This window comes from Lactuca sativa, chromosome 5, assembly GCF_002870075.4.
Source record: "Lactuca sativa cultivar Salinas chromosome 5, Lsat_Salinas_v11, whole genome shotgun sequence".
Lineage (NCBI taxonomy): Eukaryota > Viridiplantae > Streptophyta > Magnoliopsida > Asterales > Asteraceae > Lactuca > Lactuca sativa.
In genome coordinates, this window is record NC_056627.2 from 234,647,583 (window position 1) to 234,653,061 (window position 5,479).

Genomic DNA, 5,479 nt, shown 5'->3' on the forward strand with positions numbered 1-5,479 from the left:
TGCTCCTCATTCTGTTCCCTAGTCTTCGAATAAACTTGAATATCATCAATGGAAACGATCACTGATCGATCCAACATGAGCCTACACACTAAGTTTATGAGGTCCATGAATGCTGCCAGTGTGTTGGTGAGTCGGAAAGGCATCACCACAAACTCATTATGCCCATTACGAGTTCGGAAGGTCGTCTTCTGAATATCCTCCTCACGAACCCTCATCTGAAGATATCCAGATCTCAAATCAATATTGGAAAACCAAGATGCCCCCTGTAATTAATCGAAAAGATCATCAATCCTTGGCAATGGATAGCAGTTCTTCACTATCAACTTGTTCAGCTCCCGGTAATAAATGCACATCAGGTGTGAACCATCCTTTTTCTTGACAAAAAAGGATTAGTGCTCCCCACAACAAACTACTTTATCGAGTTAACCCCTTCCCTAATAGCTCCATAAGCAACGAGGATAACTCCTGCATCTCGGGCGGTTCAAGGCAATACGGTGCCCTAACGATAGGCACCTCCCCCAAAATCAGATCGATCCAGAACTCTACCTGTCTCTCGGAAGGTACACCTGGTAATTCTTGGGTAAAACATAAAGAAAGTTACATACTACCGGCACATTATAAACCGAACCAAACCTTCTCCACAACATGAGTATCTACCACATATGCCCCATACATCCATGCTGCAAACTCTGTATTGCCCCGGTGGTAGAACAAAAGGTTGATCCCGATCTAGTACCCTCACCATAAATAGTAAGCACCCCTCTACATGAGTCTCGACCCATCACTAGTTGTCGCTCGCAATCAATCAAGGCCCCAAATCAACTCAACCAATCCATGCCCACTATAACACATACATCCCCTATCGTTATCTGCACCAGATGAATCAGAAACTCGACACCAAAAATCTCCAAAACACAGCTCCGAGAGATATCCGTAGCAAAAACCGTGTGCTCATCAGCTATGGAAACCCTCAATGGCCGATTCACGGCCTTGCGCCTGATGCTAAAACAACTACTAAAGGATAAAGACACAAAGGATTGACTCACACTTGAGTTAAATAGTACTAAAGCGGGCACAAAATTCACAAGGAATGTACCTAACACAAAACACAATATGAGCATAATAATTAAATTAACAGCATAAACAAAAAAGATACATACCAACAACAACATCAGGCGTTGCGCGGCCCTCCTCTGCAATCAGCTGAAAAGCTTTCCCATGAGCTCTTGGAGCCTCGGACTTCCCCGACCGACCATTAGTAATACGCAAGGTAGCAGGGGCAGAAGACTGAGTGAACTGAGGACACTCATCCTTCCTGTGTCCAATCTAGTTGCAATGAAAGTAAAACAAAAATCCCTTGAGGCAATCCTTTTCCATATGTCCCTCTTTGCTGCATTTGAAGCAAATCTCTGACCGACAAGATCCATCGTGACTCTTACCGCACTTGCTATAACTGCGACCCTTCTGGCCTCCTGCTCTAGAGTCAATGGGCTTGGCCTGCTTGGTCGTCGGCTGCGACTTTACTGGCCTCTTGTCCCTCCCCTGAGACTCGTTCTCCTCCCTTGTCTGGGTCTCCAGCTCAATCTCTCTCCTCCTAGCATTGGTTTGTAGCTTAGCCAATGTCCTATAAGATGAGTTCGCACGAACTCCCGAATATCCTCCTCAAAATGCTCAGGTACTGGCTCACACGTGCTTTCTCCGTAGACACATGCTCAGGGCAGAATAATGACGTTTCGTGAAACATCCTAGTGATCTCGGTCACCGTCTCGGTCTTCTATTTGAGAGACAGAAACTCTTGGGCCAACCGTTCCCTCTCCACCCGGGGAACAAACTCGTCTCGAAATAGCTCAGTAAACCTCTCCCAAGTGACTGCAACATGTTCTACAGGAGAATAAACAGTCGTCACAATCTTCCACCAATCCTTCGCCCCCAAGCGAAGCTAGTTTAGCGTAAATCGAACCTTCAGGTTCTCAGGGGATGAACAAGTATAAAAATAGCCCTCAACACCAGAGACCCATCTCATCACAACAATATGGACCTGGGTCCCATCAAGCTTTGGCGGCTTCGTATTGCTGAATTCTCAACAACAATCCTGCGGATCTCATCATCACTGGTACTCGGACTCTCGGGTTTGCTGGAGCCTGAACCTCGGGTAACCGTCATACTCTCTAAAACAAAAACACGGAAATCATTAGAGTCAAGCTAAGGTGCACACACAACACTTACACATTCCTACAACCACCCTATCACCCTAAGATTTCTTCTTGAGTCACGTACGGATTCGGTGCTTTCAGTAGTACGGGCCCAATACTACTGTCCACACCAATCTGTATTTGTCCCAAGTCGTCCTCTTAAGACCCCAAGTCATAAGTACTCTATCCCTGATGAATACCTTGCTACTCACTCTGCTGACTTCTCAACTAAACATCTAGGCACTCATCCTAAACTACTCCACATTGCCAAAATACCTCACAAGGATCTCCACCATTCTCGCCAACTGCTCCACGCACATAAATCGTACATAATACAGGGCTCGATAGACAGTCGAATAAATGATCTTCCTCAAGTCCACAACCAAACAAGGAACATGAAAAAAAGGCTAAATCATGCATTCTAAGGCTATAAAGTCTTAATCATGTACACCTAAGCAACTAAGCAACATGCACAGAGCAAATAGAAAGTATAGGTTCAATCAAAGAAACAACCTCCTAGGCTAAGGCATCACACATCAGGCAACTCTAGCTCATACTTCCTGAAGATACGTAGCCTATCATCTAACATGCAGTTCGAACAACTCAAGAAGAAATCATCTCATAATATAATCAAATAAGGGTATTTTGGGAAATCACATTGTTAGATGCATTTTATATGCATCTTTTAGCATAATTTCCTACGTAATTCATTATAAAAAGATAACTAATTCCTGATTATTCTTATGTATTTCGTGTTTCATGATTATTTTGTAGAATGCCCGTACTGCTCACGTTTGTTATGACTTTCCAGGGCTATTTGGAGCATAAGGATGATTTCGCAAGTTCGGGATGCGTTTTGTGGATGCTTTGGAGCTCAATTGGAGTCTAGAATAAGGAGGGATGCCGGGAAATGATCAGGAACTGCTTAGAAGGAGGAACGCCGATCAAATGAGCCAAGAGAAGCAATTTGCAATCGCAGTTTCTGTCTTTGCGATCGCAGGTTGCCTTCGAGGTTTTGTTGAGCCAAAAAATTCATCAGCCAAGGATAAAGACAAACCTACGATCACAGGTTGTGCCCTTGCGATTGTAGGTTGGTGAATTTGTGACAAAATAGCAACGTACTTCATTAAAAAACTTTTGTGGCTAGGGTTTGGGTGGTACCTGCGATCGCAGGTTTGGCCATTTAATAGTTGGACGTATAAAAAGAGCCCAATACTCTTCCAGTAACCCTAATTGGCGATTCCTGGCGATTCAGAGGTGATTTTCAGAGGTTTTCAAGTGAAGAACGCAGATCTAAAGGAGAAGATTCGATTCCAAGTCATAGTTTAGTAAGATTTACTGATTAGGGTTTATTTTTCATCGTTTGTAATCCGTCTTTAGCCATGTCAGGTTAAAAACTTAGATTTTAGTTTCACAAGACTAACCTTTTCGTATGATGAATCATTAAGCACTATGTTTGACTATGATTACTGTTTAGTTTGATCAGTTATGTGTTTAAGTGAGTATTTGATTCTGATTTCGATTTTTGTTGGCCGCTTGAATTATTTGTGAATCACTTCAGTCATCTAATTGTTTAGATCCATAATGGTCTAGATAGATTAGTAAAAAGTGACATATATTGGATTAATTCTGAGATTAGGGTTAAGTCTAATATGGATTGGTTAAACAAGTTTTGACGCCTCCGAGCTTATGAGGGGTATTGAACTTTACTGGGAAATTACATTGTATTTATTGAAACTTTTCTTAGTTGATCAAGAGCTTGTTTGATTAATTAAATTAAAAGTTTGGTTTAATTCAAAGAACTTATTTTGATTAAATGATTTTTGGTAATAAAGGTCATTAGAGCTTGTTAATGAACCTTAGTACCAATTTGAATAAGTGCATAGTCAAATATTGTGTTGAAGGTTAATCATATGATTAGGGTAGTCATCGAGAAACTGAAATAGCTTTCTTTTATTTGAAGTTTCATCATTATTAATTTAGTCATTTTTCTATCATTTCCAAATTCTATTGTTAGTTTTCAGAATAAATTCTTTTCTCCCGCCTCTTATGTTATGACATTCATCAAAAATTAGTTCATACCTTACGCAAAGAGGTATAAACGTTAGGACGTGTCCCTGAGGATCCGACCCTGCTTACCAGTACTACTTGCTAGTGCAATAGAGCAGTTCATTTTATATACTATTTGTTTAAATCGTAGACGACAGCGGTCTTAACAAATTGGCGCCCTTGCCGGGGACGCAGTAAAACACTAATAGTTTTATGCCAAGATCTTCATGTACAGGTAATCTGATTTTTGATCCCGAGATTGAGAAGACTGCTAGGACGCTCAAGAAGGAGGTAAAACTTCAAGAGAAACAAATAGGAACCTCAACCTCACCCATACCACAAAGCACTCCCTTGTGGAACGAACCGAAACATACATTTCAACCCTTTCCAAAAGCACCACCTACCTCACCCGTTAACAGCCCGTTCAAAACCTACTCTTCATCATCTTCAGACAAACCCGAACTTACAGATTCTTCTGAAACCGAATCAGAATACATCATGAGCGAAAACGGAGACGAAGCTGAAAAAAATCTCCGTGAGTGGGCGACACAAGAGGTTACCCAACAACCTTTGTGTATCACCTTTCAAGAAGCTCGAAACTTTGAGCTCAAATCCGGTTTAATCCATCTGCTGCCCCCGTTTCGAGGCCTTGAGAATGAAGATCCTCATAAATTTCTCAAGGAATTCCATGTTGTTTGCTCTGGAATGAAACCCCATGGATTTACTGAATACCATATCAAACTAAGGGCGTTTCCCTTCTCCGTTCAAGATGCAGCAAAAGAGTGGTTGTATGATTCCGTCTGGTTTAATAACAAGCTAGAATGAACTTGCCAAACTCTTCTTGGAAAAATATTTTCCCGAAGCGATAGTGTCAAATCTACACAGGGAAATCTTGGGTATTAAGCAAGGTAAGAGTGAAGTTCTCCACACTTATTGGGAGCGATTCAAGAAGCTGTTAGTCTGATGCCCACAACATGGCATTAGTGATTATCAGTTATATCAGTGTTTCTGCGAAGGATTGATACCTATGGAGAGGTGACTAATTAATGCATCTAGTAGAGGATCACTTTCAGACATGACGCCAATGGAGATTAGGGCATTGATAGAAAAGATGGCCAATGAATCTAAACATTCAGCAACTGAGGAAGACTGGTACCCGGACCATCCCACAGGAGTCAAGGAGATAAGCAACGCACACTTGGAATCCCAGATTTCAGAATTGACTAAAGTTGTCCTTT